General features: G+C 43.7%; 1 pseudogene across 1 annotated transcript; it reads right to left on the bottom strand.

The window, feature by feature from the left end:
* Positions 1 to 290: 290 nt before the first annotated feature.
* LOC143267598 (peptidyl-prolyl cis-trans isomerase A pseudogene) lies at positions 291 to 13,652 on the bottom strand (annotated as a pseudogene). Its single transcript, XR_013042881.1, has 2 exons — positions 7,822 to 13,652; positions 291 to 1,553 (listed from the first exon to the last, which is right to left on the bottom strand). The product of XR_013042881.1 is annotated as a peptidyl-prolyl cis-trans isomerase A pseudogene (transcript).
* Positions 13,653 to 23,420: the final 9,768 nt, after the last annotated feature.

Raw genomic sequence — 23,420 nt, 5'->3', positions numbered from 1 at the left:
ATGTCATTGAGTGGGGATTAACTTTCAACATGAATTTGGAAGGGGACATGAATATTCATAACTCTTACACATGTACACACGTACATTATTTATTCCTTATGACAATACTGTGACTTAGATGATACATAACCAGTTTTACCAACTACCTCTTGAAGGGTCCCTTGAAGAGGGGAGTGAAGAATTGAGACATGCTAGGAAGAAATACAGACTTAGATGGAGACAGCTTTGGGAGGGCCCTGGGTCAATACCCAGCAGTGGCAAGTTTATTCCTAATGAGCTTTTTATACATGGACAAGGGGAGAGGCAAAAGACCTCCCCCTTTCAAGTGCAAAGCACAACGTACAACCAAGTGTAGACCCTTCAAAACACCTGTAAACCACACCTTTGGCCAAATCATCCCATTATGCAGCCCTGATGGGTAAAGCAAGCTCAGACTTTCTGATCTTGAGTAACGCCTTACAGCCTCTTTGGCCCCCACAATTGTTGATGGCTAACATTAGTCTGTATCCTAGATAGTAAAGACAAGTCCTAAAAGATGAGGTACTTTGCAGTGACTAACTGATTCAGTCTATAATGCCATGAGATATGGACTTTTGTCTCCAATAGATGGGGATAAGGGGTACTGCAAAAGGTAAAGTTGGAGCTGGTAGGAGCAGGGCAAGAGTGTTTAATCCAGTTTTCTAACTCCAGTGTCCCCAATGATTGTTCCATTGTTCACCTCCTCTTGTGCTAGGAGCAGCTTTTGGCAGAGCGTTGAAGAACTGGGCTGCTGCAATTTCTAAATGGAAAACATTCCCTGTGCTCTTAGTGTTGGCATCTTACCTCTCCCACGTCAGAAACTCATACTGGAAACCAACTGATTGATGGGAGCTGTGCTCTGATTTCTCTTTGGTAATTCTCCTCTTTAAAGGAAGGGCACTTTGATCCCCATGGAGATGTTTTCTGTGTTCTCCTTACAGATTGTTTTTAATGTTTAAATATCAAGACTTCACCTTTCTGGGGTTATTACAGAGTTGACTGGAAACTTGCCCTAGTCCCCACCTCTGCCTTACTTTTCTCTGTTCTTGTTCAGTGGAGAATGTTAGACATGAAAATTTAAGATCAGGGACCATGGATTCCTTATTGTATCCCTGGTCACTGACCTTGTGCCTAACACATGAGACAATAATCAATATTGCTCTAGGGACAGCAAAATGGTTCAAGGAAAGAAAAAAAAAAAGATGCTTACCACCAAGCTTGACAATTCAGGTTCAAACTTTGGGTCTCACGTGGTAGACAGAGAGAAACAACTCCCAGTTGAAAAGTTATCTCCTGAGCTCCACACCCACACCACAAAAAAAGTAAGTAAATATAATTAAAAATTTAAATAAATGAATACTCTTTGAGTATGGGAATATTCATGGTTAAGAGATTGTTCTAGTTTGTTTTTTTCTGTGGTAATGATAAAACATTCTGACTAAAAGCATATTGTGGGAGGAAAAAAATTATTCGTATTAGTTTTCCAGGTCAGAATCCATCACAGAAGGAAATCAGGGCAGGAATTCAAGCAGGACCTGAAACAGAAACCATGAAGAACTGCTGCTTACTGGTTTGCTCCCAGGGTCACACTCAGCTACCTTTCTTGCATAGCATAAGCCTGTCTGCCTAGGGATGGTACCACCCACAGTGGGCTGGGCCCTCCTGTATCAATTAACAATCAAGAAAACATTTCCACATCCATGCCTACAGGCTAACCTGATGGAGGCACTTTCTCAATGTGGGGTTCCTGCCTCTAAGTTGTGTCAAGCTGACAACCAAATTTAGGCATCAGTGAAATGGTACTGTTTAGTCATTTTTTTTTTTGTCTCCTGAAATTTTTATTTCAGACTCCTATTTTTTTTTTTTACTTTTTTTTTTTTTTTTTTGGTTTTTCAAGACAGGGTTTCTCTGTGTAGCTTTGCGCCTTTTCCTGGAACTCACTTGGTAGTCCAGGTTGGCCTCAAACTCACAGAGATCCACCTGGCTCTGCCTCCTGAGTGCTGGGATTAAAGGCGTGCGCCACCACTGCCTGGCTATTTTTTTTTTTTTTACTTTCTATCATTCTTTAATTATATTATCCACATAGGATATAGTTCATCCACTTTTTAATAAACAATTCATTGATTTATAGCATTGATTATAGTCATGCAATTATCAATTATCACCATTTAAAAGATTTTCATGAACCTCTAAGATACTCTATGCCAAATGAGTGGTGTTGTTTGAACACCCTTTCCTAAATTTCCTAACTGTGCGCCATAACCCCCACGGCATACTTCTCCCAGGTTAACAATCTGCACGTGCAGTGCATGGCCCCTGACGTTTGGTTCTCTCTTTATACTTTCAACAACAAACTCTTACTGGGATAGCTGTTCACTTATTTCCAGATATTTCACTAAGCACCTGCTATACACCAAGCAATATGCTAGACTCTGGGACCACTGTGAAGAACAAGGAGGTAACCAACACTCCTCCTCAGACTCCTTGCATTCTAGTTGTAGAAGGGAGGCAAGGATGAGTGGATCTAATAAATAAAATAGGAATAATTACCAACTGTGGGAAGCACAAAACTAAACACAGAAAAAGGGTATGGTACTGGCGTGCTCTCATACAGCCAATCCTGGACGAGAGTGTGGCTGGGAAGTCATGGTGGCAGGATTGTGACATAGCTGGTCCCATTGCATCCACAACTAGGAAGCAGACACGGGAAAGCTGATGCTCTGCTGGCTTTCTCATTTTCATTCAGTCCCGGACCCCAGCTCATGGAATGGTGCTATCCACATTTAGGGTGGGTATTCACACTTCAACTAACCAATCTAGAAACTCTTTCACCTATGCTGCTAGAAGTGTATCTCCTAGGTGACTCTTGATCCTGTCACAATGGTAAATCAAAACTAACCATTACACTTGGCGGTGGGAGCCATGAATATAGACTGTTGGTCAGGGGATCTCAGAGAGGTCTACATGGCCTATTGTGAATGGAGAATAAACAATTAGAGACACATGGACAAGCAGATGCCTGACTTGCATCACCCTCCAACTCAGGATGGTGAAAGATGGGATGGACACAACCAAACATGTCATTTGCACCTCTTTTGTTTCTTTCCATATTAAAGAAAGAAAGGAGGGATGTGGTTGATATATTGTGCACCCCAATACATTTATCTGGCATTTTGGAAGCTACAAAGCTGCTTGAGGTAAGGTGATTGATGGTTCTCACTATTTCCCTGATCTCTAAGGCTTTCACCCCTATATTTGGCTCCATGTTTTTTATTTAATAAGACTGTTTGGAAATTCATCTACAGAGGGAAGAGAAGAATATTCTCTCAGTAGGAAAGAAATGCCTTAAAAGTAGAGTTCAGAAAGATCACCTGAAATTGGAAAATCCCAGAGCCAAGCATGGTGGCTCACACCTGCAATCCCAGTGCTCAGGAGATGGAGACAGGATCATAGGTTCAAGGCCAGCCTCAGTTACATGAGATCCTGTCTCAAATGAACAAGTAGAAAAATTCAGGGATGGTAGCTTTATATCCCTTGCATTCACATAAAGCGATTCAAGAAACATCAATTATAGAAAAAACGTGCATGGAGTACAGAAGGGGAAAGCCAAGGATGCCCAGGGAAAGACAAGTGGGCTATAGGTTTGATGCAAAGTCAAAGGTTTTGATTAGGAACTGTGGAGGCAGTGAAGAGCCAGGTTGAAGAAGGCCTTAGATGCAAGCCAAGGAGATTGTGGACTATTTGGTCAGAAATTGGAAGGCAATCAATGTTTTTTTAAAAAGGAAGAGAACATAATTGCAGCAACGCGTTAAGAAAATTAAATGGGCAGCAGGGTGCAGAATATATTATCTAGAGAGAATCTGGAAGCATGAAGATTAGTTAGAGGCTCCCATTGGAACTGGACATAGAAGCAACATTAATTAGTGTCACTGTGCTGGGAGACAAGTGACATCTGTGTGGTGCCTTAGAGCTTACAGAGTTCATGCTGTATCACTTATCTGGTTGGATACAGCACTTGTGGGAAGTAAGCAGCCCAGTGATAAACACACTGTGAGGCAGTTTGCACTCAGTAAATGTTAAGTGAATAAACACAAAGCTGACTCCAAAGGGCTTAGTTACTCCACATAAAGGGCTCAACTGTGGAGTCGAGGGTGAATCACCTTCAGGACTGAGAACAATTCATTCACTCATTCAAATTCATTCAAATACTCAAAAGAGATTTACTATATTCCATGAATATTCCAGATGTTGCCATTGTAAAGGGGAAAAAGACCACGATGAACAAAAACCTGATCCCTAGGGAGCTTATACACTAAGGATAAGAGATGCTTGATAAATACTTACAAATGTTAAGGCTCATACAGTAAAGGAAAAACAAAACAGAGGAGGTGAGCAGGGAGTCACTCAGGAATTTCTTTAAAGCATGTCTTAGTTACATTTCCTGTTGCTGTGATAAAATACCCCTGCAAAATACAAGTTAAAGGAGAGGGAGTTCCTTTAGGCTCATGGTTCAAGGGCTTCCAGTTCAAAAGTACAGTCCATCAAGGCAGGAAAGTCATAGCAGCAGAAGCTTGAGGCAGTTGGTCTCCATTGCCTCCATAGTCAGGAAGCAGAGAGCAGTGAACCGCACAGTGGGCGGGTCCTCCCTCAATGGACCTAATCAAAAATAATCCCCATAGCCCAGGGGTGGGTCTCCCAGATGGCGGTAGATCTCATCAAATTGGCCATTAGTCTTCTTTTCAGAAGTGGCTACTTCGAAGAGGTTGAAAGGAAACGATACAATGACCATAGAAATTTCCAGAAGAGTGCTCAGAGCAGACATAAGAGCCAATGAAAGGCTGGCAAGGTGCCTCTCTGGTGAGTGCAGGAAATGGGGCTGTGCAGACAGAGTCCAGTCATGAAGGAAGATGATAGAAAATGTGCAGAAAAACTGCTGAAGGGTGTGGTAAGTTTGGTTAAGGAGTTGGACTCTACGGAGGGACTGACCATGGGAGGGGCAAGGTGGACATGTAATAGTCAGAGAGAAGACACCCAAAGTCTAGCGAGAACACACAATGACTTGGCCCAATGTGGATAGATAGAGAAGTTGGAAAATGCCTAGGTTTCACACACATGATAAAGTGAAGCCTTTAGGACACTTTTACTTAGTTTGATGCATGTAGTGGTTTGAATAGGAATGGCCCCCATAGGCTCATAGATTTGAATGCTTGGTCTTTAGGGAATGGCCACTACTTGACAGGGATTAGGAGGTGCACCCCTCTTGGAGTCCGTATGGCCTTTGTTGGAGGAAGTGTTTTACTGGCGGGTGGGCTTTGGGTTTTCAAATGCTCAAGCCCGGCCCAGTGTCTGTCCTTTGCCTGCTGCCTATACATCTAGATGTAGAAATCTCAGCTATTCTCTAGCACCATGTCTGCCTGCATGCCACCATGCTTCCCACCATGATGACAATGGACTAAACCTCTGAATTATAAGAAAGCCTCAATTAAACACTTTCCTTTATGAATTGCTGTGGTCATAGTGTCCCTTCAAAGTAATAGAAACCCTAACTAAGACGATGTGGAATGTAATAAAAAGACAAATTAAGGATGCTTTCTGATGTTTGTGCTGTGGGCAGATGGGTGAGTGACAGAGCCCTGTGGTAGACGATGGCAGGCCAAGGAATCCAGACCCTTGCTGAGAAGTTAACCACCTGCTAAGCCTGCTGAGCATCATATGATACTGTGAAGGAAAGACAGGAATCTGGAAGTAAGAGGAGAAGTCAGGGTTGGGGTTAGGGCCACAAAATTGACATGGTTTTACCATCATTAAAACAAACAAACAAACAAACAAACAAACAAAAAAACCTAACTAACAAAACCCTGAGGAGTCTGACAAGATGGCTCAGCAAGTAAGCACTCTTCCCAAGCCTGAGGACCTGAGTTTGATCCCCAGGATCCATGTGATGAGAGGTGAGAACCAGTTTGTTCTCTGACCTCCAGATGCATGCATACACTCACAAGTGTGTGTGTGTGTGTGTGTGTGTGTGTGTGTGTGTGCGCGCGCATGCGCAAGTATGTGTGTGCATACACACACACACACACACACACCATAAAAACAGTTTTCCACTGAACATTTTTAAATGAGGATACAGTGTACCATCTGCAAGCGCAGCACCTGCGAAGTTGAGGCAGGAAAATTGCTTGAACCCAGGAATCTGAGGCCAGCCTTGGCAACATTGCACAACTAAATCTCTTAATAAAGAAGACAAAATAAGCCAAAAAGCCAGGAAGAAAAAGCAATTCAGTACCCATTCGGCACTTGCTGTGTGTAAACCCGTTGCTAATCCTTATGAGATAGGCAAGCATGAGAGACAGGCTTCTTGAGACCTTCACTGAGTTTGAGATTATGCGCATACTCTCCTTGTAATACAGCACTTGCCAGCCTACAACCTTCACATGCATGCACTATGCACATGTCTTTCTCTAAACAATGTACTTACCAATCTCAGAATCTGCTCAACTACTCCATGCATACAGCCACACACTCCTATCTCTAAACAATAGTATACACTTCCTCACTCCTGGTAACAATCAAATTTAGATGGTTTCTATTTAAATATATTCCCAACATTTCCAGTTATAAAGAATAGAAGAGCTGATCTGGCCTGAACTGGTTTTGGAGTGCAAAATTTTAGGGGGAATCTCCCATTAACCATCTTATACCTATGCATAATTGGGTATGTATATGATTAAAATTAGATACATTATGGGAAGGGACACATGCTGTAGAAAAATGATGGTATGACCTAATCTATCAAGCAAACCAGAGAACCACTAAGGCTACCCACTTCATAAAAAAATCCTCCTTCACTTGAACCCCACAAAAAGATACCCCAAATAGGAACAATAATTGGGGCCCTTGAATATTCGCACTTGAGTGGCCCATTGTCAATCTTGACAGTATATCCCTCTGTAATTATATACTTGCTTCTTTTTCATATCTCTGTGAACCTGTTTTCAACTCTTTGGATAAGAGGAAAAAACCTGGACACACCTGTCCACCTGTAGTACTTGGAGGTGCAGAGATCAAAACCATAGTCCTCTCCTGAAGACTCACAATCCAGATGGGGATACAAGCCAGTTACCTATAAAATGTTGAATTCTGTACAGAGTTTCTAGGAAACAGCAGAAGGGAACCAGAACCAGAACCGGCTAAAGAGAACTTCCTAAGGACAGTTACACTCAAAGCCAGTTTTGGAGCATGGAGTAAAAAGAGTCTCCTGTGAGGCAGGGGAACTTAGGGTCCAAAAGAAAGACTCGGGGGAAGAGAGTGTGGTTTTAATAGCATAGAGGCGTGTGATATCAAGTAGTTTGGGGTTGTTTTTGTTTTTTGTTTGTTTGTTTGTTTGTTGTTGCTGTTGTTGGGGTTTTTTTTGGGGGGGGGTCGAGACAAGGTTTCTCTGTGTAGCTTTGTGTCTTTTCTGGAATGCATTCTGTAGACCAGGCTGGCCTTGAACTCACCGAGATCCTCCTGACTCTGCCTCCCACAATGTCCACAATTCACTGGGGGAGTCAGTGTGGAATTCAGGGCAAGAACTGGAGTTTCTTTTCACCCAGGCCCCACAAAGAAGGCTCATGAAGCAGACTTGCTGGCAATGCCAGACACCAAGAGCCATTAAAGACAGTAAAATAAAAAGAAGCCACCAAATGTCATACTACATAGTGGTCCCCTGACATGCTGGTTAGTTTTATGTCTACTTGACACAAGCTAGGGTCATTTGGAAAGAGAGAATCGCAACTGAGAAAATGACCCCAACAGACTGACCTGTGGGCAAGGCTGTCAAGTTTTTTTCTTGATTGATGATTGATGTGGGAGGACTCAGTCTACTGGGGGGCAGTGCTACCCCTGGGCTGGTGGTCCTGGGTCCTATAAGAAAACACTGAGAAAACCAGGAGGAACAAGCCAGTCAGCAGCCTTTCTCTGTGGCTTCTGCTTCAGTTTCTGCCTTGTTTTCCTTTGATGATGGACTATGATAATGTGAAGGTGGGAGTGAAACAAGGCCTTTCCTCCCCACAAGGTGCCTTTTGGTCACGGTGTTTATCACCACGACAGAAACCCTCACTGAGATAGCTCGTGACCCTTGGGAGAAAGAATCAGTGATGGGTAGGGCAAATGTGGTGAGCATGGAAACGTCAGAGCAGGGAAAGTGGGCTACCAAGTGAGTGGACTGCCAAGCCTTCCCATCTTCCTGACCAACATCTGCCTTCTGCTCCCCCTCTACACGCTCCAAGAATTCTGTATGGTTGTTTTGTTTTGTTGTTGTTTTTATTGCTACTGCCTACTGACTCAGTGTGTGGCCACATCTCTTGCCAGACACAATTCTAGCATTTAACTAACTGGTAAGCTATGCCCTAAGTTATCAACATTTATAAGACGTTATAAGAGATGGAAGAGAAAGAGAAGACACAATGTGTTGTCATGTATCCCATACCATGGACAGGATCTCTTTAAGGAGAGCATTGGTAAAATCCCCACCAATCTGTTAATGATGGTCACTGATAGGGTGCTGCCTAGTGAGAGGTGACATTTGGGGGTTCTATCTGCTTTTTACCATGTACATAAATACAACACATTATTGTAATGGATAGTACTAGCGCTTCTTGGGTTTTTTTTTTTTTTAAGTTTTTTTTTCTCTAATTTGGAGCATTGTAGCTTAAAAACAAAATAAAACAAAGAGAGATGTCCTCTAGTCTTTTAATCTATGGATATATCATTTGGCCAAGGCTGTCTATATTTCTTATTTTTTACGTACCCCCTCCCCGGTTCTTTGGCAGTCAGAATTAACTCAATGGAAATTTTGGCAAACTCTCAGTCAGACATTTGTTCTTTTTAATGTCATAGCCATCTCTAGATAATTGTTTTCCTATACCAATTGGTATCTAGCTTTTAATGTAATTGGATCTTTGCATAGCCAAAAGCCACTTAATGCAAATTAAAACAATGACTCCACTCGATAAATTTGAAATGATAACCACAGTCATTCTGAGAGGCAGTGAAGCTAATCGAGGCTCCATCTTCATAATTTTCTTCTTAGACACCAACAGCCGAAACAAGTGGCACCGAGGAGGGAATAATAATTGGCCACTTGATCTAACCCTTGCCATTTATGATAGTAATAACACAAATAGCAAACAAATGAACCACTGCTCCCCAGGAGCTGATCAATTACCACATTAGGATATGTTCACTTCCTGCTCCTTGAGTCTCCATCACTGTCATCTCCAGCCCTCCTCTTGTCCTATCTGAACCGTCACAACATCTCCTTCACCTCTGCGCTGGCTGGTTTTGTGTTATCAACTTGACACAAGCTAGAGCCATCAGAGAGGAAGGAGCCACAATAGAGGAAGGCGCTCACTTGAGGAAATGCCTCCATGAGGTCCAGCTGTAAGGCATTAATAGGAGAGGGTCCAGCCCATTTTGGGTGGTGCCATCCCTGGACTCGTAGTCCTGGGTTCTATTAGAAAACAGGCTGAGACCAGATTAATTCCTCCTCCCTGGAATTCCCCTAACTTGCTTAAAAGGAGCTTGCAACCCCCCACCCCCACCCCCGGTTTGGGGTTGCTACTTGCCACCACAACTGTTGGAAACAATAAATGCTCTTGCTAAGCTGAAAAAAAAAAAAGAAAGAAAGAAAGAAAGCAGGCTGAGCAAGCCATGTGAAGCAAGCCAATAAGCAACACTCCTCCATGGCCTCTACATCAGCTCCTGCCTCCAGATTCCTTTCCTGCTTGAGTTTCTGTCCTGACTTCCTTTGGTGATGAGCAACAATGTGGAAGGATGAGCTGGATAAACCCTTTTGTCCCCAACTTGCTTTTTGGTCATGGTGTTTTGTTGCAGCAGTAGAAATCCTAAGACAACATATTTTATCCTCTCTTTCTCTGTTTGTTCCTCCTAAATATATCCTTTATGTCAGCCATTAGTTTACTAGTACAGAAACGAAGCCATGGGATGTCTAAACTCTTCACTGTAGTAAGAATGATGGTTAGTTTCTGACATGGAACCTATAAGTCTTAGGTTCGACTTATAATGCAGGCTCGAGTGTACCAAGTCCAGTTATTCACCTTGAGTTGAGGTTGTTTCATGGAGTTCGGATCACTGCCAGACTCTGTTCTCTGCGATGGTGACTTTCTCTTTAGAACCTGACTGCTGTCTTCTGTCACTGCCCCATTGATCAGGACCACCATAGTCCTCTGTAGCAAGATTTCCAGTCTTAACCATTTTGTCCCTTTGTGGATGTTGTATGGTCTCACGGATGGACTCGCAGAATCTTAGTTTTGGAAGATTTTGGTGTGAATGGGTTACGTATGCACATAGAGGCCAGAAGTCAACCTCTTGTGTTGCATCTCAGATACCTTTCACAAGATCTCTCACGGGGATCTGGTATTTGCCAATCCTCTCAAGCTGGAGGCCAGGCAGTCAGATCCACCTATCTCCTATCTCTGCCCTCCAGTGTTGAGATTACAAATACCTGGCAACTCATCCAGCTTTTTCAGACCAGTACTGAGCATCGAACTCAGGGTCCTCAGGCTTGTACAGCAAACACTTTACCAACCCTGAACCACAGAAGTTTTTGTTCAAAAGTTAATTGTATCTTTCCTTATGTCAAGATATGCCTCTTAAAGAATTCTGGCTCTGAACTGATTTTCTATGTTCATTGTTTTTTAAAAATGATTTCTTTTAACTGTCATTACATGTATTTATTAGATTTGTGTGTGTAAGTGATGGGGAGGGGGCTTGCGCATGCCATGGCACATGTGTGGAGGTCAGGAGACAACTTGTTGGAGTCAATTCTCTCCTTCCATCACATAGGATCTGGGGATTGAACTGGTGTCATCAGACTTGGTGACAGGAGCCTTTATGCACTGAGCCATCTACCCCACCAGTCCTCTTTGTTCATCTCTTCGTAAAAATTTCCACCCAGCAGGCATGCTATTACACCCACATAATTGGATTTGTATAAAATTCCAGCTCACTGTGAGCACACCTACATCTCCAGCTTCACATCTCCGCTTAGAAAATGGCTTTCCAGACAGCCCCCTTTAAAAATGGCATTGCTATGTTGTAGGAGGCCTTGCAGGTCTTTCCGTGGGTAAAGCACTGAGATCAGGACCTTCTCTGACTTTAACCAGAACCCAAATGAATGAGACCACTCAACTAACTGATTTTTGTTTTTTTCCCCCTGTGCTAGATTTCTAAAAGAAGGAGGAAAACTCTTGGTGGTATATTTGTTAGAGACTGTTTGCAGGGGGAGCTGAAACAGCATCTGCAGACCTCTGTCTCACACACCAAGAAATTCCTACCAATCATTTGTAAGGCAAAATTGTCAAACTCAATTGAGACCTTTCATCATGTGTAAAGCTTCTTCTAGAAGATTTTATTCAGGTATCCAGGATATAGCAGTCTCAGAGATAGAAATCTCCCCTGAAGAGACAGAAGAAACCTTCATGAGTAGAATGCTGGGTACTCTGATAGCAGGACACTAAACATCCTCAATTAGCACAGTGGACCTTTCCAGAGGCCTTTAATATGGGGAGGTATTACCATGTGTATGCTGTCAAGTCCTCTGGATTTATGAGACTTCTATTCTGCAGAAGTCCAAGCTGAAACAAATTGGGAACTTCTATGAGATATTAGGAGGTTCTGGAATCTCTGAGAGAGTCAGGAAGTCATATTTGGTAGCTATCTAGCTGAGCACAGTGAAGCCCACTGTGAGTAGCTCTGGCCACTTGTTTTGAGATTGTTTATACAGAGATTAAGAAAGGTTTAGTGGCTGGAGAGATCACTCAGTGATTAAGAGCATAGTGTTCTTGCAGAGGACACTAGTTTGGTTCCCAGCACCCATGTAGGGTGGGGTCACAACTGCCTATAACTCCATGCCCAGGGCATATGGTTCAGATGCCCTCTTCTATCCTCCACTGGCATTAACTCATGCATACAAAACCACACTTACACACACTCACACACACACACACACACACACACACACACACAATTAAAAATAGAAACAACAAAAAGAAAGGTTTGGGTTTTTCTTCACCTTAGAGTTTTTCTCTCTCTCTCTCTTTCTCTCTTTCTTTCTTTTTTTCTTTTTCTTTTTCTTTTCTTACTTAGTTTTTATTCATTATCATAAACTTAACTCTGCAATCCAGCTAGACTTGGAGAAGAATGAGGAGAATCTGGAACCCAAAGAACTTCAGTGAGAGCAGAGATTACAGGGTACTGCGAGCTGATGGGGTAGGGTTGCTCTCCTGAGCTACAGAAGGAATGGTCTGGTGGGTAAGAAGCTCACAAGCCCAAAGAATGAGAATTGTCCACAGCTGGAAATGGTGATCTTCTTGCTGGTCTTGCCATTCCTTGACCCAAAGCGCTCCATGGCTTCCACAATGTCCATGTCTTCTTTCACCTTCCCAAAGACCACGCGTTTGCCATCCAACCACTCAGTCTTGGCAGTGCAGATAAAACACTGGGAACCATTTGTGTCTGGTCCAGCATTTGCCATGGACCTGTATGCTTCAGGATAAAGTCCTCGTCCTCAAATTTCTCTCCATAGATGCATCTGCTGCCAGTGCCATTATGGCGTGTGAAGTCACCACCCTGGCACATGAATCCTGGAATAATTCTGTGAAAGGGGAACCCTTATATGCAAATTCTTTCTCTCCAGTGCTCAGAACATGGAAGTTTTCTGCTGTCTTTGAAACTTTGTCTGCAAATAACTCAAAGGAGACGCGGCCCAAGGGCTCACCATTGGCCAAGATGTGGAAGAACACAGTGGGGTTGACCATGGCTCCAGCAAGTGGTGATGGGGGACAGTGGCATGTGCCAAACTAGGGTTTCTTTTCTATTTCAAGTAAGAGCCTGTAACCCAGTGTTTAGCCACTCCCCCTCCGCCCCCTTGCTTTAGCTACCTGCAACCCTGGCCTTCAAGTGAGTGCTAGCAGCATTTACTTCAAGTATCACCTTCTTTATATGGATGAATTCACAAAGCCAGAGGCAAATCCAACTGAGTAAGTTAAGTAGAAAGTACAGCCAGGCGTGGTGGTGCACGCCTTTAATCCCAGCACTCAGGAGGCCGAGATAGTTGGATCTCTTGAGTTTGACGCCAGCCTGGTCTACAAAGCAAGTTCCAGAATAGTCAGGGCTGTTATACAGAGAAACCCTGTCTTGAAAAGCCATACATATATATTTATATATCAAATAATTAACAGCTTCTGAATAAAAATAAAGACGTAAAATTGCCAATGATATTAAGTCCAAGCTAGAAGATTCCCCAACTAGGTGTTTGTTGTTTCCCTTAATAAGCTCCTGTCGTCTTCGGTCATCATCCCTTAAATACCTCAAGAAAAAGCAGCAGCAGTGTGACCAACTGCAGGGCAGACAGTCCTCTATCTGAAGTTCTGTAACCCAAGAAGGAAGCATATTTATCTCTTTGCTTCAGAGTCATTAATCAGGCCCTATCTTAACAGCCTCCCCGAGAGAGAAGTAAGCACAAAAAGTAAACAGCAATCCCTGGTGTAGGAATCTCCTAGAGTCTGACACTTGTACCAACGTCTCTGAAAGCTGTTGAGACACATGGAACGGAAACAAGCCAATTCCACTCTTACAGCTTCACACACCCTGCCCCCTCCCTCCCTGCCCCCCATGGCATCCCTCTTGCTCCTTTTCAACCACTTTCAGAAGCTAGCTAGACAGCTGGACTTTGCTCATCTCTTTTAGAGATTGTGCTAGGAGTTCTCAGGAAGGTTATGTGATGTCATCTGGGGAGGGGAGGAACAGCTCTGAACACAAAGAAGCGCTCTAGGAACCCACGTTGCAAAACAGGCAATGGTGGCTTCCCACCTATGGAGTGTGGGTCACGGGGTGTCACACAAGCTACCTGTGACATGGTAGGTGGCTAAGTGTAGGACACATACCAAGAAATAAGAGTAAAAGAAACCAGGGGCAGACTTGGTGAGCAGGATGGACACTTGGCAGTTTCCACTAAGCATAGCAGATCTGAACTGTGAGCAAGAGAAGCAGAAACGGATCGCCAAGCTGTCTTAGTTTGCTTTCTGCTGCTGTGATAAACACCAGGGCCAAAAAGCAGCTTGGGGACGAAAGCGTTTATTTCATCCTAGGGTTCCAGAAAACAGTTCATCACTGAGGGAAGTCAGGGCAGTAACTCAAGGGAAGAACCTGGAGGCAAGAACTGAGGAGAGCATGGAGGAGCACTGCTTACTGGCTTATCTCACCCTTTCCTCTCTCTCCTCCCCTCCCCTTCCCTTCTCTTTCTTTTCTTTTCCTTTTTCTCTTCTCTGAGACAGGATTTCTCTGTGTAGCCCCTGAAAGAACCCTAGCCAGCCCAGGCCTGGCAGACATGGCTCTGGAAGGCCTTGCCCTTCTCCCTGATTCCCTCTGCCTTGCTAAAAACCATTAGATTACATTCCCAAAGCTGGCCCCCAAGGTCTATTCCCTTATTTGGCTAATCGCTCATCCTGAGGTTGACTCCCAAGGTCCAGCTGTCAGAGTTTTGAAGTCCAGCAATCAAAAGCCACCTTTGGCTCACCTAACTAACATACCCAATTAAAATTAAACACCTCATCCTCACACGGCATTCCCCTTTTACCTTTATAAACCACCATTTGCCTCTGTCCCTCTCTCCCTTGTTCCCTTCATCTTCCTCATCATTTACCTCCAGTCTTTGTCTCTTATTCCCTGCCCTTTGTCTCTCTGGAACAGATAGATCTCCTTTGTGCTGAGAACTTGGTCTTGGGGTATCTTGAGCTGACTTTGAGGTTCCCTACTGCTGTGGCTGTCCTGGAACTCCCTCTGTAGACCAGGTAGCCTTAAATTCAGAGATCCGTGCTGGGCGGTAGTGGCACATGCCTTTAATGTCATCACTCGGGAGGCCGAGCCAGGCGGATCTCTTTGAGTTCAAGGCCAGCCTGGTCTACAGAGCAAGATCCAGAACAGGCACCAAAACTACACACAGAGAAACCCTGTCTCGAGAAAAAAAAAAAAGTCAGAGATCGGTGTTGCAGAATATTTGTTTACACTGTGTGAAGATGTGTCTGTGTTTACCCTGTCTCAAAAAAAAAAAAAAATCAGAGATCCATGTTGCAGGATATTTGTTTACACTGTGTGAAGATGTGTCTGTGTTTTGCCTCACCTGCCTAAGGCACCTGATTGGTTTAATAAAGATCGGAGTGGCCAATAGCTAGGCAGGAGAGAATAGGTAGGACTTTCAGGGAGAGAGGAACTCAGGGTTAGAATCTGGTGTGGCAGAAGATACCAGCAAGACATGGAGGAAGTTGGATATACAGAATAGAGAGGTAAAAAACCATGTGACAGAATGTAGATTAATAAAAACACGTTAGTTTAAGTGATAAGAGCTAGTTGGAAACAAGCCTAAGCTAAAGACCAAGGTTACATACTTAATAATAAGTCTCTATGTCATTATTTGGGGGCTGGCAGTCCAAAGAGAATCCAATAAGGTCCAACCATAGACCTGCCTCCTTTTGCCTATCAAGTGTGCCACCACCACCTGTCTATCAGACCTCTTTCTTATATATCTCATGACTTCTTGCCCAGAGGTGGCACTGCCCTTAATGGGATAGGCCCTCCCACATCAAATATTAATCAAGAAAATACCCCATAGATGTGCCTACAGGCCAATGCGATGGAAGCATTTCCCCAGTAGGGGTTCCTCCTCTTCCCAGATCACCCTAGTTTGTGTCAAGTTGACACTGGCCAGTCAGTACACAATGAGAAAAGGCGAAAAGAGATATTACAGGCAGGGATCCCAGAGGCCCAGAGCTGCATGTGCACATGTTAGACATGTGAACACCAAGAAAGCATAGATTGCCTGCAGGGAGAAGAGGCTAGGAAATATCCAAGGCCAACTCCAGAAGGTGCAGAGGATCATGGGAATTGTTCCAGCAGGAAGTGCTTCGTTAACATACTACAAAGACCAAATCTTCCCTGTAAGAAACAAAGCAGGGAAAGAAGAAGGCAGAAAGACCAGTTAGGAGGCTTTTTTAATGGTGCCTGCAGCTAGCTTACTGTGCCCACCGTGCACACCGGACGCTGTTCCAATCTCTTTACACACATTATTTCACTTAATCCTCACTGTGGCATGTCAAAAGCTCTTGTGCACCTGAGCTGACAGGAGAAAACCAAAGCACAGGAAACCTCAATTTGGGGAGGCCAAGCAGATGAGTACCGAGCAATGGATTAAAACTAGGCATCTGGCTCCTCAGTCTACAGATTTTTCTATTCTCTTTTTCCGGAACCAGTCAAAGATGTGTTGTGGGGCACAACAGAGCAGTAGTAACTGCTATGCTGAAAGAGAATGAAACTAACTGCACTTTTAAGGTGCTTTTAGTTAAGGCAAGAGATAAGATAACAGGTTAGTTTCCAAGGATCAGGGAAGGAAATTAGAACCCGTGACAGAGAGAGCAGTAGCATCACATCATTTGATACTTTTTTTTTGGTTTTTTGAGACAGGGTTTCTCTGTGTAGCTTTGTGCCTTTTCTGGATCTCGCTCTATAGACCAGGCTGGCCTCAAACTCACAGAGGTCTGCTTGCCTCTACCTCCCGAGTGCTGGGATTAAAGGCGTGCACCACCACCACCTGGCCTCCTTTGATACTTTCTAACTGTGAAGAGTGAGAGACATCCTTATGTAGTTTCTAGAAATGCTTTCCTGGACTGCCAGCCTTGCCCTCCTTCCTCTCCATAATGAGCAGCCCTTTGCTGGATCACTGTCTGCTCGAAAGAAAGCGTTTGGTACAGATCTTCACACAGTGGTGCCACTGAGTTCTTTCGTACTGTGTGGCTCTCATATGAAACAAGAGGCTTTATGCTGTGCTGAAGGAATTAGTGAAAATTAAAAGAATACGATGGAGGCGGCCGAAGAGACACTCAGCACTTCACAACACTTGCTGCTCTTGTAGGGGACTAGAATTTGGTTCCTAGAATCCATGTCAGACAGCTCAGAACTACCTGTAACTCTAGCTCCAGGGGGATCTGATACACTTTGGTCTCTGAGGGCACACACCATACACACACACACACACACACACACACACACACACACACAAAGGAATTTAAGAGCACGATGTCAAGAGGTTTCATGGAACCCATAAAGATCCTGCTTGCTTAATTAAGCAAGGTAGTCCCACCTCTCCAGACAAATCAACACAGAGGAAGAGGTCAGCAGATCGGGCTGGTCTTCCACGGACTCAATAGCTGTGGGCTGGATTAGAGCAGTTCTCTAAGTCTTCCCACAGAGCACAAAGGCCATAGGGAACAGAGAACCCTGAGAACAGCCACTGGCTCCCCCACAGCATCCAGGTCTTCTTTCAGAAGTGCTGTCCAAAGGATTTATCCCTACCCCCATCCCGCCTTCACTCCTGGTTGTTCCTATTTAAACAGAGGCATAATTTTAAAATGCTCAAGAGTTTGAGCAAACAATAGTTCACAGATTCGGAAGTACAAAACCGGAAGAGGCTTGGGGCTCCGACAGAGAAGCCCAGGGGACATGCTTCTACAGACTGAGCATGGAATTAAATAACTCTGGTTGGTCGTGGTCCCACAGCTGTCTTACTTTGTCCATCCCAATATAGAGTCCTGGGATTGCTAAGTCTATGTCAGACGGCTACTTCAGACTGTTTTTTTCTCTACCATGAGCATTTACAAATCATAAGCCCAAGCTATGTTTTGATCATGTTTTCAGTCTTAGCAAGCTTATTTTTAAGGTAGAACTGGCTTTGTTAGCTAGGGAAATTTTCAGGTCTGTTAGCTAGGGAAATTTCAGGTCTGGTCTCCATTTCAATTTGCTTAAGCAAGAGAGCTGAGAGCTGTGGGGTTTTTTTTTTTTTGTTTTTTGTTGTTGCTGGGTTTTTTGTTGTTGTTGTTGTTTTGTTTTTGCATTGATAAGTGCCAACACTAGAAGCCAGAAACAGTGGTAAGTCGGGACTGAGGTTACCTCAGAGCCAGCAAAAAAAAAAAGAGGCTTGAGAACTTGTCAGTGAAGATTGCAGATGGTGACAGGTCAGTCCACATTTAAAAAAAAAAAAAACTCTCATGCCAGGAACTCAGGTTGGCAGAAGTCAAGTCAGCATGCAAGACTCAAGATCAGCCAACAGAGGCGTCCTGCCCTTTGTCCCGAAGGCAAAATGACAAGAACAAACACAGTGTCCGAACAGGATGGAAGGGGGATGCTAGCTGAAAACACAAAGGGACTCAAAGAGAATGCCCTTCCTTCAGTGTCCTGGAGATCCGGCAGCCCATCTCCATAAGCAGACAAGTTTCCTTTAAGCTACATAGAGTCCTGGAACCTGTCCAGCCTCAGGGACAAAGTTAACCTTTGAGGTTGTGTAATCTGGCAGGGGAGAGGCTGGGTAAGAAGAGTGCATTTCACATTTGATAGGACTCATCTGTTTGTCAGTAGATTCCATGAGGGAGGGGGAAAAAAGAGGGGGAGTGGAGGGAGGGCAAGGGAGCAAAGGCACAGGAAGAAGTGGGGAGGACAAGGATGAGGAAAGAGTTTACCAGCATCGATTAACCTAAACTAATTGGTTCTTTGCCAATCTTTTCATGCAGCACAGCAAAATGAACTGAGTTATCTGTTAGCCATGAAGCTCTCTGAGGGCTAGGTTTGTGTTTCTTCATGGTGCGAGCTCCCTGGCTCACCAAAGTGCCTGGTATTAGGAAATGCCCAATAATCAGTGAAGATATGGGTGAATGAGTCTTGCTTGATGAACACAAATGATGTATATGTTGACCACTGTCCAGTTTGTGTGAGGCAGCATACATTTTGCTGTGATTTGCACAGCATAAAAAAAAAGAAGAAGGATGGTGGCAAGGTCATAGCAGAGGACTTGGTTTTGTTTTATCCGACCAGTGTGTGATGGGTCTCCACACAAGTGGTAATTATGCACTCAGCCCATAGCTAGACAGCATGCACAGAAAATCCTATCTGATGTGAAGGCATTATGGGACAGCAATAGTTCTGAAGGGCCATAATAGGCAGTGTGAGAGGTGACAGGACTGTGCGTTAGGACTAGATTCCTTTCAGTGAGATGGATGTGTGCTAAATACATGCATATACTGTGTGCCTATACTTCAATGTGGATGCTGAGGATCTGAACTCTCATGCTTGTATAACAAGCACTTTATAGACTGAGCCAACTCTCCAGCCCACTGAATATTTTAAGTGTTAAGCAACTAGGATTTGGCTAATAATTGGTCCATAGAAAGAATCAGAGGCTCAAGGGGAAATCAGCGCAGAAGTATAATTAGATGAGCCCGGTGGATGATGTTGGGCACAGGCTGCTGAAGGGTCCCCAGACATGGAGATGCAGGCAGGTAGACAAATATAAGTTCCACCCTATGGAAGAGACTAGGTTCTTACTATGTTCATCAGGAAATCCAACTCTCATCCTCTTCCTTCCAGCCATTTAAGACCTCACTATGCTCAAGTCTCCTCCATATCAAAGGGAAACAAATAGACCAGTCAAGAAATAAGCACACTTCCCTCTTTGCAGGCAAGTGTTACCAGTTGAATTATCTCCACTTTGATCCCCACCCCCAACTTGTGTACATGCTGCAGATATATCTTTCTCCACGCGTGAGATAGCTTTCAGTGAGGAAAGGGGCATTCCCGCTGTTGTTGCTAAGTCTGAACAGCACACTTCTGCATGTATCCTCTTCCCAGCAGCCAACCTCAGTGACCACTTCCTCTTTCTTGATTAGACTCCTCCCTCTCGTGAGTTTCTCTGTAGCCTTTCCTTTCTGTTATATTCCCTCTCTACCTCTTTCATACTACAATAGTATTGACCCTACTGGGTTTGGAGGGTGATCTTTTCTGGGGCTGTGTTCCCCTTTCTGAGATGTAATTCAGTCTCTTGAGTTTCAGACATAAATGAAAATGACACAGGGCCCAGATCTACTTCACAGATCTTTTATCAAGTCTCCAGTCTTGTGTCATACACCTGTTTCCTGGACATCTCCTCTGGGCCATCCCAGAGTGCATCTACCATACTGATGCTCATAGGGGAAGTTTTGATCTGAGGGACTAACATGAAACCGAAATAAAACTAGGCATCTGGCTCCTCAGTCTCAGTTCCAGGGTATTGTCTATCATGGCAGAGAAGGCATGGTATCAGGAGTGTGAGGCAGCTTTTCACATTGCATCAGCAGTAAAGCAGAAAGCAGTGATTGCTCATGCTCAGCTTGCTTTCCTATTTTGATTCATCCCAGGGCTTCAATCTAGGGAATGCTGGTGCCTATGTTTGGGGAAAAAGGGGGGAGTGTCTTCCTACCTCCATTAACACAATGCATTGATTTCCTTATAGGCATGCCAGGAGCTTTTTCTCCTAGGTCATTCCAGACCTTTCCAAGCTGACAATCAGTATTAACCATCACAGCTGGGAAGACTTACTTTCAACTGAATCATAACACGGTGGAAAGCAGCATATGGTGAGAAAGTATGTTCATGCATGTTCACATGCTCATGAAAAGGAGACGGAGAGGGACAGAGAGGAAAGGAGGGTGGAATGTCCACAACAGGGCCCACTCCTGTGGTAAATGCATGAACCCAGACATGAGAGCACAGCCCCCAAATCCTAATCACTACATAAAGGCCCAGCTCTAAGGCTTACTATGGCAATTAAATTCCAGCATGACTTCTTGGAAGGGGCATTTAAGACATAGCAACCAACTGTAGCTTATAAAATATCCATCTGGTATTTCCTATGTCACAGAGTAGGCCATCAGCCCAAGTCAAAAATCCTATAATCTTCCTTAAAGTTTCTCCTTTCCTTACCTCCTCTCTGTGACACCCTCCCCGCCCCCATACACGCTTTTCTGGCTCCTTAAGTTTCTCAGTGGGTTGTGTCTTCCCCATTCCCACTGATGCCTATGCTCCTTTCACTCTGGTCTAACTGCAGCCTCTTAACTGGTCATACTGGTTCACTGAACTCTTCCAAAGTACCCCACACCTTGCCAAGGAAAGAGATCTTCCTAAAACACAAATAGGATCCTGTGCCCTTCACAGGTTCTGGCTTACCGGCCTCTCCTGATCTTTACAGCTCCGACCGAGTCACACCATCACAGAGACATTGCAGCTCTCCCTGTGTTTCGAATTTGCACTGCTCTGACTGATGTAGTCTGAGAACTTCGCTCTCTATTCCACTTTCTGATGCCCTCGCTCCAATGCCTAGAACCCTTGTTCTCACAAATCCTGCTCATTCATCAATAATTACTTTTGCAGTTGTCTATTTTCTTGTCTGTCCCTCCTCATAAAGTCTTTAGGACAAGGTCATGGCCTATTCACCTCCATGTTCTTCTTACCAAGTGTAGTAAATAATACTTATAATTACCAATGAGTAATAGGGCTCTCTATACATGTTGAGTTGATGGATAGTAGTTATTTAATCTTGACCACAATCCTGCATAACAGGTATTATTATCCTCATTTAAGGAAGCTCAAAGAAGTTAATTGGTTCCAGTCCCCAGGGCAGGTAAGAACGATTCATCCTCTATCAGTGCACTTATGATGTGTGTGTGTGTGTGTGTGTGTGTGTGTGTGTGTGTATGTGTGTGTGTGTGTGTGTGTATTTTCTTTCTATTCCGTCGTTTTGCACCTTTCAGCTGAATTCCACTAAAAAAGCAAAACCAAAAATAGATACGGGGACAGGGATCCTACAAAGGTGGCATTGAGAACTTCATTGGCTATTTTTCTCACCACTGTGGCAAAACATCGGACTGAAGAACTTTATTGGCAGGGTTCACTTTGGTTCCCAGTTTGAGGGTAGTGACAGCCCGGTGCCAGGAGTTTGAGGCAAATTGCATCAGCAGTCCAGAAGCAGAGAGCATTGAATGCTAGTGTTCAGCCAGTGTTCTCCTTTTCATTCATTCTAGGACCCCAGACCATGGAAGGACACTGTCCACATACAGAATGGGTCTTCCACATTAATTAACCCAATCCAGAAACCACCTCGAAGACATGCTCAACGATTTTTCTCCTAGGTGATTCTAGGTCCTGTCAAGTTGACAATATTAGCTACCAGAAAGGTCAACAGAAGAGGAAGCAGTTTTTATTTATTTATTTATTTAGTTTTTTTTTTGTTTTTTTTTTCAAGACAGGGCTTCTCTGTTTAGTTTTGGTGCCTGTCCTGGATCTCGCTCTGTAGACCTGGCTCTGCCTCCCAAGTGCTGGGATTAAAGGTGTGCACCACCACTGCCCAGCTGAGGAAGCACTTTTAACAAAATGCTATGCAGTGCAGTCTGAAGTTGTAGAAGGATGAAAAGTAGTTATAAACAGAAGAGATGGCCAGAGAGGAAATTGTGGTGAAAGATGGCTATGAGGTGCTTAAAGATTTAGGAAGAGCTAGAAGGGCAAAGTTGGAGGACAATCCTGGGGAGATGAAGAAAATACATAGTTTCCTTATACATCAGCCACTTTATCAAAACAAGTAAGAAATTAATATTCTCAGTGTAGCATAGATGACAACACTTTGTATGCCAATATTTTGACATCTGAAAACATTGAGATGATTAATGTTCAAGAGTGTAGATGCCAGCCAGGGTGAATTCTCAGAAGCTGGTGCATTACACAGACAGTGTCTCTTTTGGATGCTGCCCGAGTCCTCAAGCAGGCCATTATGAACGTATTTCTTCATGTCTTGTGCCTCATCAACGCATTCTACTGTGTTCCAAGTGCTAATTAAAATTGCACGCCAATTGCCAAAGTAAAAGCAAAAGCACTTACATTATAACAAGTGTCTAAATTAAATGGATCAAATCGAGAGTCTCATTCCAAGCTGACATATACTCCTCACCCCACTCCATAACTGTCTGGGGAGAGGGCTGACACTGAGAAGAAAATCAGATAGTGGACTTCCCCTCTTGGAATTTAGAATTATTCAAGATCTTCTAGAATTTCAAAATTTACAAAAAGTGGCTTCCTAAGCCATCATCCCGTTCTACCTTTTCAATGATTCAAATGGTTTGATGTAGAACTCTGAAGGAAAGGTGCTGTTGTGCATGTGATAATCACATTGCCTGTTAGGAAAATGTATCTGAATCCCTCGAAAAATTCCCTCCTTAATTAGCGATTATCTTACAGTCATACAAAGACAATCTTTAAAATGTTTATCCCACAAATGTTTTTCATGAAGAAAAAAGAAGCCAGACGCTGGTAAATTTTCCTAACTAGATATTGGACTTGATATTGAGAATAAGACTTAGGACACCACTAATAAGTAGCATGTGCTTAATAAACACAGGCTAATACTCAGTTTGTCCCACCCAACTGTTGTGGACAAATCCCAGTAAGAGTTCCAAAATATCCTGTGAATATTCTTCAGCTTGTGAAGGTGA

This window comes from Peromyscus maniculatus, chromosome 10 (genome assembly GCF_049852395.1).
Source record: "Peromyscus maniculatus bairdii isolate BWxNUB_F1_BW_parent chromosome 10, HU_Pman_BW_mat_3.1, whole genome shotgun sequence".
Taxonomy (NCBI): Eukaryota; Metazoa; Chordata; class Mammalia; order Rodentia; family Cricetidae; genus Peromyscus; species Peromyscus maniculatus.
Note: the sequence above shows the minus strand (reverse complement) of the source record. Positions and strands in the feature narration are given on the sequence as shown.